Here is a 13,328-nt window from a genome sequence, read left to right on the forward strand (position 1 = left end):
ATGAACACTAAAGAGTTGTCAAGAAGAAATGTTTTCCTACTCCTGGAGAATTCAGCTAACTCATTAGCAAATTCAAGTGACCTATTAGCAAAGAAAATGGATTTCTGGAGAGCGTGTAAATTGGTACAATCATCTTGTGAAATAATTTGACTTCATACCATAAAGACTAATACTTTCAATACCTTAAGACCAAGCACTTCTACCCTAGAACAGCAGTCTTCAGAATTTTTTGCTTCTGTGCCAACTAAGGTATTCTTGTTAAACTCTCTACCCCTCTGAACATTTTTGGGTTGATATCTAAAATATTTTATCCTATATAAAACAGTCTAAATGATAAATGTTTTCATATTTTAAGTATTAAAACTGTTATTTCATATTTTAAAATATACCCAATGGGTTGAATCTCCGTGTTGTACACCTGAAACTAATATAATATTGTATGTCAACTACACTCCAAAAATTTTTTTTGAATAAATAAAACACTTCTAATGAATCTAACTACCAAAGTAAGTTGGTATACACCTTTATAAAAAAAAGTCCTTGGGTGAGCTTTTTTTTTTTTTAAGATTTTATTTATTTATTTGAGAGAGAGAGTGAGAGCACAAAGAGGGGTAAGGGGAGAGACTTAGGAGAGGGAGAAGCAGACTCCCTGCTGATTGGGGAGCCTGCTTTGGGACTCCATCCCAGGACACAAAGATCTGAGCCAAAAGCAGATGCATAACCAGCTGAGCCACCCAGGCACCTGGATGAGCTCTTTTTAACAGAAATTTTACATTATTCTTTTATCTCTTTGCATCCATGTTTCCATTCTACTTTCTCCATAGAATTTTATCTTAACAAAATATATTTTATGTTTGAAAATGTTTTCTTGTCCTAAGTGTTCTTTTATCATAAACCCATGGGATAAAAATACACATAAAATAAGTTTTAACTGATTAAAATTTATTTTCTTTCTTTTGACTTTAGGACTCTTTAAGTGTTAGGAAACATTGTCCTCAGTTATTATTAAAGTTATTAGTATTACATAGTCAATCAAACAATATATTACAGAACTCACCAAGTAATTATTAAACATAAAAGGTAAAATTTTATCGGAAAAGCATCTTTTAGGAAAATGGATGGGGGCTTTAATTTCCCAACCAGTTCATATTTCTTGGGATGATCTTTACTTATTTCTAAAATAAGACAGGAGGTAGCATGGATTCTCTTTCCATTTTTCTTTTGTTTATGACAAATGGAAGGGATGAAAAAACTTTTCATATAAATAGCTGTATGGGAATGAAATGGATTTTTCTTTGAAGTCTTTAAGAAATGTCTGACAATTTTGTCATCCGCAGAATGTTTAATAAACTGACAGCTGCTCCCCAGTCATTAGAGTCATCTGCTTCCTCAGCCATGGCACCTGTGCTTCCGGTGCTCCCCTTCTGGCTAGAGGTTTTTATGCAACTGCCCTGTGGGTGTCCGGGCATGCACCAATGCAGCAGATTCCAGGTGAGAACAGTCAGTGCACCTTTGGCCAGAGGGCAACTGTAAAAAGATAGATGGTACTGGCAAAATTGAGCCTCCAGAACAGTCATCAGTCTTCAGTCTTCAGTCTTCAGGCAAATGAATTCAGGGAAGAATGTATGTGGAAATTGGGAATCCGAAAATCGAGTTCCTTACAGCTCTCTGTGATAAGACCGCAGGTGTACCAGGGTAAAGACCACCGTCCAGAGAAACCCTTGCATATGAGCATCACATCCAAGAATGTTCACAGCATCCCTGTTTGCCCCAGCCCCAAACTAGAAACAAGGCAAGTTTCCCCTGGCTGGAGAGAGCATAAAGAAAATTTGATCTAGTCACGTGATAGAATTAAATACAGCAGTGAAAAACAAACCACAGTTATACTTAACAGCAGAGATGATTCTCAGGAACAGGATATTGAGTAAAAGCAACAACAGCAAAAGAAGCAAATTCTAGAAGACTACATGCAAAATGAAACCACATTTAGAAAGCTCAGAAATGGACCATTGATAATATGTATTTAGGCAAATATGTAATTTTTTTAAAAAAATGGCTTACTTGGTTAAGCATCTGACTCTTGATCTCAGCTCAGGTCTTGATCTCAGGGTGGTGAGTTCGAGCCTTGCGTTGTGCTCCATGCAGGGCACGGAGCCTAGCTAAAAAAAAAAAAGAAAAAAGAAAAAAAAAAGACAACAAAATGATAAATAAAATTCAGTGTTGTAGTCACTTCTGAAAGGAGAAAACAGGCATCAGATAGGGAAGCATACTGGTAGATGCAGCTTATTCAGCGTGATGAGTTTATGGTGGATAATTTCAGTATTACACATCCTAAGTATATATGGTACATACGTGGTATATACACCATGCTTATGTGTGTGGAACAGACATTTATCTTCAAATATAAATTAAAAAATGAAAGAAGGGCAGAAGAATGAAGGTTAACTTATTTAACAGTGTTGAGGTTTATTTATTGGTAATTTGATTAAGGTCTCCTGAGCAAATCCCAGATGCTGGCATTGATGTAGATGCCAGAGATCTAGTGATGAGAGAAGACAGACACGTTTCCTGGAAGCTTGTATCTTACTGGAAAGAGAGGAAGAGTAACTTTTTCTTCTGCAGGATTCAGTGGTTTGAGAATGATTCTGGAGATCCATTCTGAAGATGAAGCTCAGACACACATGCACAGAACTGAGAGACGCCGCTCTACCAGGTGCCATGGTGTAAGCCTGTGAACCAGTTTGCACCTGACTTCACCCAAATTACTGGACTTTTGTTCCTGGGAGCCTGCAAGTTCTCCTCACCCTTGAGTTGGGTTTTCTGGCATTTGTAGCACAATGAATGTTAACAAGGCTAACAGACACACCCTTAGGGAGTTACTCCTTGAGCCTCCATTGTGGGGGGTGGGATCAGCAATTTAGAAGGTATTTGTTTATCCGTTTGCTTTCTAATGTGACAGCTCAGTTTCTTTAGTTTTTTTTTTTTTAATTTAATTTTATTTTTTCAGTGTTCCAAAATTCATTGTTTATGTACCACACCCAGTGCTCTACGCAATACGTGCCCTCCATAATACCCACCCCCAGCCCTTCCCCAATCCCAACCCTTCTCCCCTCCAAAACCCTGTCTGCTTCTCAGAGTCCACGGTCTCTCATGGTTTGTCTCCCCCTCTGATTTCCCCCACTCACTTCTCCTCTCCTTCACCCAATGTCCTCTGTGTTTCAACACTTTCACAGAGCTTTCATGTGCATTGTCTCTTTTTTAAAAAAAAAATGTATCTATTTATTTGATAGAGACACATGGCTTCTCGGCCTTTTGGCTAAGATCAAGTGTATTTGATAGAGACACAGTGAGAGAGGGAACACAAGCAGTGGGAGAGGGAGAAACAGGCTTCTCACTAAGCAGAGAGCCAGACTCGGGCTGGATCCCAGGACCCTGGGATCATGACCTGAGCCGAAGGCAGGCGCTTAAATGATTGAACCCCGTGCCCCTGCATTGCCTCTTTTGACTCTTAAATCTACCTTGCAACAGAAAAGCAAGAGGTGAATGGACTTGTATATAGTTAGATTGATAGTAGTGATGAAGTTCTAGAACCTAGGTGAGGTTTGGTGGGCTGAGGTCCGGAGCCGATGACCAAGAAAGAATTCTTGAGACATCTTTGGTGCAAAATGGTGGTTTATTAAAGCACGGGGACAGGACCCGTGGGCAGGAAGAGCTGCTGCTGCCCCGGGTTGTGAGGGTAGGCGTGTTATATGCCCTGCTGTTGGGGGAAGGTGAGGGGAAGGGAGGTTTCAGTGGAGTTTTCATATGCTAAAGAGGGCCTACAAGGTGCCAGGATGTTCCAGGCCTGCGGAGGCCTTGCCCTTGCTGCTGGATCAATGTTGTCTTTAGACCAGCCATTAACATTAAGATAGTTGGGAGACTTTTTGGTGGGGTGTCACAATCCTGCTATCAATTGTCTTTGTTAGTGAGATTTAGGACATTTGTAAGCCAAGGGAGACTCCTGTCAGCAGGATTGTGAGCTCTGCAAGTTAACTATTTGCTTATTGTTCATGGCTGCCTGAGGGATGCTACACTAATGGAGGGGAAAGGGTGAAGAGGGGGTGCAAGGCACCAGCTTTTGCTTTGTCCTCAGCCAGCCTCCTGCTCCCTCATCATTAGGATTCCCTGGGACTTGAACACAGACCTCTGGACTCCAAGTCTAATGTGTTTTCTGTTAGACCATGGAGGGTTAAAGCAATCAAGTTTAGTGACATAAAATTTCTACAAGATTGGTCAGTTTGCATGAGCATCCCACTGAGATAGTCATGGGGATACATATCATCATTGTATTTTTTTCATTTACTTTAAATTATTATTATTAGTTTTTTAATAATCTCTACACCTAAACATGGGGCTTGAACTCACAACTCCACAACCCCAAGATAAGCGTCAAATGCTCTGCTGAATGAGCCAGACAGGCATTCCTGTAATCACCTTATTTTAAATGATGAACTCTTCCAGGTGTAGAGAGAGCATAAAGAATAACTAAATAAATGCAGGAAACAGATCCTCGCACTCAGTCTTCAGAAAGGAACCCAGCCCTGCTGACACTAGTGAATCCCATTTCAGATTTCTCATCTCCAGAAACACAAGGTAATAAATCTGTGTTATTTTAAGCCATTCAGTGTTTGGTAATTTTTAAAAAAATTTTTGGCAATTTTTTATAGCAGTCATAGAAAATGAATCTAAGATTTATATATAGGCTTAAGCCATTCATTTTAACCACAATGTACAATTGTACTGCATGTGCTCTTTGAGTATTTCTTCCCAAAATTATATCTGAGATTAGGTTACGTCTTTCTCCATGTGAAAGACCCGCGGATCCCCTTACCCAAGAATCCAACACTGCCACTGGATGCAATCAGCAAGAGGTTCTTTATTGTTACGCAGGCGCCTGCGGGTGGTCAGCGCGCGCCTGCGGGTGGTCAGCAGCTCCTGCTAGCTGAGCACACCTGGCTGGGGTGGTGCAGGATTTTTATAGACAGGTGCAAACAAGTTTTGGGTGGGGCGCAACTGATTGGTTGACAGTTAGAACTTTTGAAAAAGGCATATGTGGAGTTTGCTGATTGGCTTTGGGGACCCGCTCGCGCGGAAGAGAGAGGCGGGAAGGGGGAACAAGCTGATTGGTTCTGAGGGCCCGTGCGCGGGAGGAGAGAGGCAGGGAGGGGGAACAAGAAGGGGGAAGGTAGGAATGCCATCATGGCGTCTTCTATTATTTCTATAAGCCAAACAGTTACAGAAGGGCAAAAGAGCAATTAATCACGCAATTAATAACCTAATCTACGCCTAAAAGCCAGCGGTTCACAGAAAAGCAAACAAGCGGTTAGTTATCCTATCTTCCAGGGGAGGGGACTTTTCAGGGCAGGGGTCTTTCATTCCCCCCTTTTTTTTTTTTATCATGGATAGAATCTTATATCCATTCGTCTTGTTCCTGCTCTAAGTGGGGTGCAAGGCGCCAGCTTTTGCTTTCTCCTCAGCCAGCCTCCTGCTCCTTCATTTCCCCCTGAACAATCTTGACCCTGAAATCTTTAAGGGGGTTGAAGGTGGAAGGTCTCATCTTCTGTAACTTCTTCGTGCTGAATAGGGGCGTAGAGCTGTCCCTACCTGCTCGGGTCAATATTGATCAGGGTAGGAACATAAGGGAGTTACAAAGGTGGAGGCAGCTGAATCCAGCGCTGACAGTGGAGAGGCGTCCTTGCGCGACAAGGATTGTCTGTCGTGGCGAAGTCATTGTAGCAATGGAGTCTCGGCACCAAGTAGAGAAACATGGAACAAAGCAACATATTAAGATTAATAAGGCGATAAGAATGAAAAACCCGAAAAAGAGATTCGGCCATAGTCCTCCTTCAAATTAGGAACTTAACCATTTAATGAGAGAGAAGGATCTTGTAGGGCCTTAATCTGGGTGTTCATATCCTTTATTATTCCTGTGACATTTTTGTGATAGTCTGGGATGTACACACAACATTCTGTTTTGATGATTGCACATGTGCCACCCTGGGCTGCTGTAAGGACATCTAAAGCCATCCTATTTTGTAGGACTTCCCTGCGTGTCTGTGACACTTCGGTATTAAGCTGGGAGATGCTATTTAGTGAATCATTGAGTGCCTTTGTAGTATATTTATTAAGGGCTTCTACATGCCACATGACATTCTCTAGTCCCGCAGATGGAACAAAGATGGATGCTAAGTGATCATACCATTTAAAAACAGATTGTGTCCATCTTTGTTTCAAGTTGGGGAGATTAGCTGGAGTTGTAATGGTTTTAGTAATGCGCCCATGGATCCAGGCAAATCCTAAAGTACAGCGACCTATCCACCCTGGAGGAAGCCAGGGCCACAGGTTGGTTCCACATATCCAGTGGGTTCTGTTTGGAGCTGGCCATCTGATGCCAGGTCACCTTGCCCAATCAGTAGCAAACTGGTCAGTAGCCTGGAGTACTATTACTTGGGAACACATTTCTAGTGAGCCATCCTAGACATCATGTGTTATTTGCCCAAGTACCACTCGTATGATTCTTGTTCCCAGCATAAAACTGCCTTTTAACTGAGCTGTCCAATTATGGGTGTAAGACACAGATGTGTATCCCAGATTTGATATATGCCATCCTTAGTATAGCGATGAGGAGGGTTTGGGAACTTAGGCCCATATTGGATTGGGGAGTTATGGCTTGATAGCAATCCCCTTTCCTTCCAAATAGCTCCATGGGCATGTAGTACCAGGAAAGCATATTTGGAGCCAGTATAAATGTTAATTCTTAGACTTTGGCAATTGCAAAGTGCTAGTGAGCACTATGGCACACCTAGCTTTTCTTATTTTTTTCTATGAAAACTACTGTCATCAGAAAACCAACTGTCATTCATATTTTTAACAGGGGCATCTTAAATCTGGACAAATAGAGTAAGCAAGATCAATAACCTTTGAACATTTTTGCTCTATAGAGAAAGAAGTACAGTGGTCAGGTTCAGGCATACAGGTAACTAGGTTTAAAGTATGACAAGTTTTATTTCTGGCATATCTGTTAATGTAGCCCAGTATTTAATAAGTCGGCCTCCATCATCCATTGGTGGCCTTTGGCTTCTAAGACAAATCTGGACCTCATGTGACATCATTATAGTCAAGGACTGTCCCATAGTGAGCTTTGAGGCTCTTTTATAGGAGGGCTGTTCCATGCTTAGCTAAAACATCTGTTTGCAATTGCACCTCAACAGAGGTGGCCTCTAGGATAAATATGACTAAGGGATGAAACCAATAAGACGACCTTTGAGTGGTCCAGCCTTAACAATATCCTGATTACAGAGGATCACTGGCAAGTGAGAAAACTTGTCAAAAGATAAGGGGAGTCCCCCATGGATCATTCAATCCACTCAAAGAAAGTGGGGTCATCCATTATCTCCACAAGTCCATAGTTAATCCTATGGAGTGCGATATGGTGGTTTTTAGGCAATTTCATTATCCCAGCCACACATAAGGTGTTAGTTAAGTTATACAATTGTAGGGGAATCAATCCCATTTTCCAGTTGTTTAATCATGTGCTGTGGGGTCTGCTAATATCCCCACAAAACAGTAAGATTGACTAAAGAAGCGATTGTACAACTTCTCTGAAGTTTATCTCAAATTGTTTAGCTTAGGTAAACATTTAAAGACAATCAAATCTAGAATTTAACATTCATAAAGGTGTGTTACTAAAACAATTTTTCTCTCTAAAATAACCCTCATTTCCAGAGATAGCCAAATCAGGACTAATTCACTTGTGAAACAAGTCCAGTTTTAACAAACTTGGCCTAATTATTTACATAAGCTCAGCAAGAACAGTGACTGTGATCAATAGATCTTTTAGAATCTGCTTTGCTGGAACTTTGTATAAGGAATCTCTAGGTTGAACTTTTAGTAGCCTCTCCAGGCCAGAAGCCAAGCCCTGTACTTGCCATGAGGCATGCCTGCAATGCCTTTGGGCGAATTCCTCTTCCCGAGACTGCACCTACCAAGGAGTGACATTCTTTACTCACCTGGTGGGGCTGCTGGGAACTCTGTAAGCAAGGTATCAGGCCAACAGTCCCAAGGGGCTTTATGGCTCCAGGTTTCATAAAGTCAACCTTAGTTCCTTAAAGCTGTCTGGTCATATCTGAGTCTTTTCAAATATGACATCCCAGTCAAAGCCTTGGTAAAATAACCAGTTTCCAATTCTTTCCTGTTACAAGGAGAACAAATTCTTATTGAACTTATGCAAATGACTGATTGCCATGGAAGAAAGAATACTTACTAAGACCTTTTGGTTTCAGAGGGTTCAGATAGAGAGAGAAGGTGAATGCCTTGAGCACTTTTACAAATGAGCACTTTTACATCTCTATAAGTTACAGATAACTAGGAGGGAGTATCCCTAGTCTGTAAGAGCAAACAGTAGAGAGAACCAGCAATGTTTAAAGACAAAACATTAAGGGACACAACACTATAATCTTTTAGTTCATTTAGTCCCATGTTACTAATTCTGGTGAATGCGGCTTTAGTCAGTTTTGGAAATTCTTACCCATTTCAGTTTTCGGATTTTCAAGCATATCAAATATCTGTAAAAGTCCTTTATAGGAATCTCCTTGAAGATAAAACTCATTTTACCAGAGAATTAAAACAATTATAAATGATGAAAACTCAGAATGGATATGGTTAGAGCTAAAGAGACACAGGAGTTTACAATTTAGCTGCTAGGAAATCAGGTTATTTCTGTGATACATAACATTTCCATAATTACAGTATCAAGCGATGATCTCTCAAAACGTTAAACTTTAGGAAGTGCGTAGAATCTCTAGAATAGTTATAGCATTTTCCCAAATGTAACCCAAGGTTTATCATTGGTTCAGTAGTACTTCATGAGCAACTTCACCTGAGTTAAAGAGATTTACAACTTAAATCTTATCAACATTTGCTAAAATCTTAGAAAGTTCTAAAGCACATGCCTAAATATAATTAGGGATGTTAAACACCTGATAAAACTGAACATAGAAACTCGTTTTTCTGGGCAGGCAAAGAGAAAACCATTTACATTTTCTTAACAGCAGATCAATTGATCTAAGAAAACATTGTCCTTTTGAACAGAGAATTTCAGTCTTGTACCAATGTACCTTTAAAACCCATTCATTTCAATCTTAATCCATTCTTGACCATAGCTAAAATTCCTTTTCTGAAGATTTCCCTTCATAAACCTTCTACAACTTTCCTTTGCATTCAGGTTTTGTCCCAAGCCACTTCCTTCCAAACAACCATCTCATTTAGGACAAAATTACCTTCCCTTACCTTCAACAAAATGTATTCCCATTCCTTAAATCTTTCTTACTTATCATCTACTTTCCTACATACAGAGTTTTCCTTTATTTCCATCAGTCTTAGTTACACTAAGCAGAACTTTGTATTCTTAGAAACACCTTTAGTATTAACCAATTGTGAACTGTTACAACAGAATTCTTCAGGTGGCAAATTTATGAATCAGTTAAGTGGAAAACAAGCTTACCAGCAGATTTAAATACTCTTAGTTTCTTTGCAGTAAGAAGTCAAAAGCACAAACCTACATCCAGAAATTAACGACTTAGCATTTTATCCTATTTGGTTAAGACCTAGATGTCCACAATTTAATTCCATTTGTCATCCAAGCAAAACTTTAAAACTTTCAGGTTACCAAAGACTTTGAAAGCTACTTCAGCAATTACCCATTAGAACTTTGAGACAGACAATTAACCATCAGTTTAGTCATTTCTTTGCTAACAAATTTTAACAAGTAACACAAGCTTATTTGATCTTCAGTAAATTTTGAAGTTTCACATTTACTGCTGATAACTTAAAAGACAGGTCTTAATTAAACCAACAAACTTAACTTAGTTCCAATACTGATTTACGTTCCACCTGGGCCCACTCCACGTTGAATGTTTACCTGAGACATGCGTGGGAAGATCTGGAGTGGGGGTGTTAGGCCCAGGGGGGGGCTCTTCTTGCTCCTTGACAGTGAAAAGAGAAGGAGCCGTGGTGCATGATCTAGAGGCCAGTCATGCAGGCTGCACACACGTTGGTACAGAAACATGTAAGGGGGAAACAGAAGAAACAAAGTGCTACCAGGAGGCAGAGAAAAGATTACCAGTTTTAGAGCTCATAAGCCCCAACAGAGGAGCAGAGGCCATGCTTTCCCACCAGCAAGGGGGGAGGGGTTAGGCAGTCCAAGTCAGGCCAGAGAACACAAGGAAACTTCCCCGAAACAAAGAGTTTCGGCAGCTGCTTGGGAATATTCCTTATGGTCTCTGTCTCGAGTTAGACTAACCCCAGTTGGCTCCAGTTATAGCCATTTACATGGGAACTGAGTGAGGGAGAAGCCCCCCACATCTATTAGGAGAAACAGAGAGAAATAAAGCCAGAGTCCCCTTAAACAGAATGTAACCTTCATGACCAGTACAAGGAACATATATCCACATTTAAAGACATAACATGGAGACATGCATGAAGACATACATTGTTGGCCTCCATTCGGAGTCAAAGAAAACACCAAGGACAATAAGCAAGACACACAAAACAATTAACAAGAAGGCGCTGCGCGATTTCGGTACAAAACCGAAAATACAAATTCAACCGGCCTAGGGGAACCACGAGGTCTCCCTTTGGCGGACAGAACCAGCCCAGGGGAACCAAAAGGCTCCTCTGCGGCGGACAGAACCAGCCCAGGGGAACCAAAAGGCTCCTCTGCGGCGGACAGAACCAGCCCAGGGGAACCAAAAGGCTCCTCTGCGGCGGACAGAACCAGCCCAGGGGAACCAAAAGGCTCCTCTGCGGCGGACAGATCCCTGGGGCGTCCCCCAGGGTGGCAGGGGAGAAGTCCGAGTTCGTCAACTCCTTCTCAAGCTGCCTACAGAATACAGAGCAACAACGCGCGCTGTTGTACAGTCCTATTCTGCTACCCGCAGAACAGGCAGAACAGAGGCCTCACAAGACGAGAGACAAACAAGAGCACGAGACAGGAGACAAAAACACATAGTTATTAAAATTTAAATGCTGGCCAGCTTACCTCCCAGTGGGAGTCGGTTGGATCCTTGGGCAGGAGTCCGATGATCTCGGTGGGACCTCCAAATGAAAGACCCGCGGATCCCCTTACCCAAGAATCCAACACTGCCACTGGATGCAATCAGCAAGAGGTTCTTTATTGTTACGCAGGCGCCTGCGGGTGGTCAGCGCGCGCCTGCGGGTGGTCAGCAGCTCCTGCTAGCTGAGCACACCTGGCTGGGGTGGTGCAGGATTTTTATAGACAGGTGCAAACAAGTTTTGGGTGGGGCGCAACTGATTGGTTGACAGTTAGAACTTTTGAAAAAGGCATATGTGGAGTTTGCTGATTGGCTTTGGGGACCCGCTCGCGCGGAAGAGAGAGGCGGGAAGGGGGAACAAGCTGATTGGTTCTGAGGGCCCGTGCGCGGGAGGAGAGAGGCAGGGAGGGGGAACAAGAAGGGGGAAGGTAGGAATGCCATCATGGCGTCTTCTATTATTTCTATAAGCCAAACAGTTACAGAAGGGCAAAAGAGCAATTAATCACGCAATTAATAACCTAATCTACGCCTAAAAGCCAGCGGTTCACAGAAAAGCAAACAAGCGGTTAGTTATCCTATCTTCCAGGGGAGGGGACTTTTCAGGGCAGGGGTCTTTCACATGTACCTGTAATTTGTAGTTTCTTTCTTCTCCCTTTTTTTTTTTTTTTTTTTTGAGAGAGAGTGTGAGCAGAAGTGGGGAGTTGGGGGGTGGGTGCAGAGAGAGACAGAGAGAGAAGAATATTAAGCAAGTTCTACATCCAGGGCGGAGCCCCATGCCGGGCTCAATCTCACCACCCCAAGATCATGACCTGAGCTGAAATCAAGACCCCGAGGCTTATCTGACTGAGCCACCCAGGCACCCCCTGTAGTTTCTTTAGTTTTCAGCTGAATGACTCTCCCCTGTGTTTTAGTTCACAATTCATCTGTTGAGGAACATTCATGTTGTTTCCATTTTTTATGCTGTCATGAACAATGTTGCTGTGAAGATTTTCGCATTTGTGTCCTTACTCACACGTGCAAGAGCTTCGTGTGGGGTGGTGGGTTGACAACCCCCTGGGATAGTGAGTCTAACGTGCAGCCAGGTTTTCAACCTCTGGAGGAGTGGAATGGTGTTTTGCGGGGAGCATGAAACTTTATTAAATGTGCTAAATTGCTCTCCAGTGTGGACGTGCTGATTTAAACTCCTCTCACAGTGCATGAAGGTGCCCATTTTCCTACGCATTCAAATGTACCTGTTAAATTTCCACCAATACCATGAGTCTAAAATGGTATCTCCTTTTTATTTCAATTTGGATTTCCCTGATGACTAGCAAGGATGAATATGTTTACATGTGTTTATTGGCCGATTGTCTCTTCTCTTCCTTGAATTGTCTGGATAACGTGAAACAAGTTAGGACACAGACTCCAGGGGCATGTTACATGCCAGCGAAAAGAGCACTGGACCCGCACAGGTCCTGATGGTTCTTGAAGGAGGATTTATCCATTCAAGGAACTTCAGATGAAATGTGCATGAGGAACTAACGACGATATCACATTTAATAAAACAGAAGTAATCGTATTTGTCTTTTTCCACTAAGAAGAATTAAAAACTATCAAAGTTCTGAGAAACTTGAACACTGCTCTTTTCACAAAAATGTCCCACTCTTATATTTCTTCCTGTGCACACTTCAATAACACGACCCCATTTTCCATAAAACGCTGAACACATTCTGGATTCTAACCGGTGCATGTGAAAAGGATGGAAGCGAACAGTAAGCGTATCACCTGGATTCCTAGGCTGTAAGGAAAGGGACCCGACAGAGGATCACGCCTGCGCATCGGTGGCCGGGCCTTCTGTTCTGTCCTCCCGGAACGGCATAGTGGGACACAGTCGCTCACTCTTCAGGCTTATCTGTCCAAACGCCCGTAGCTCCCTGACCCCAATCAGACTTTTCTTCCGCTGCTCAGAGAGATAGGAAGCAAAATGTTAGAAAAACCGTATGGCATTTGTGGTTTCCTATCTCCCTCTTCTGGACAAGGAAGAAGTTGCACCGTGAAGTCCGCTTTCCTATTTTTCTGTTTCTACTGTGTTACAAGGCTTACCAAAATATATATATTAAGATTCAAAATGCATCTATTTTATCTATCAACTATCTGTGTATCATCTATCATCTAATTTACATGTCACAAGTGGTATAGGCAAGTAGGCAGTAGCTTGATTTGTTTGCTTGCTTCTTTTTCTCCTAAGTCTTTGTGGTA

General features: G+C 42.0%; 1 long non-coding RNA gene across 1 annotated transcript; it reads right to left on the reverse strand.

Annotated features, from left to right (window-relative positions):
- Positions 1-1,231: 1,231 nt before the first annotated feature.
- On the reverse strand, positions 1,232-12,960 carry LOC309868630. Its single transcript, XR_014313758.1, has 3 exons — positions 12,855-12,960; positions 2,062-2,159; positions 1,232-1,527 (listed from the first exon to the last, which is right to left on the reverse strand). It is a non-coding gene; the product is annotated as an uncharacterized lncRNA (long non-coding RNA).
- Positions 12,961-13,328: the final 368 nt, after the last annotated feature.

The sequence above is a fragment of the Mustela nivalis genome, assembly GCF_964662115.1.
Source record: "Mustela nivalis genome assembly, chromosome: 7".
NCBI classification, from domain to species: Eukaryota; Metazoa; Chordata; class Mammalia; order Carnivora; family Mustelidae; genus Mustela; species Mustela nivalis.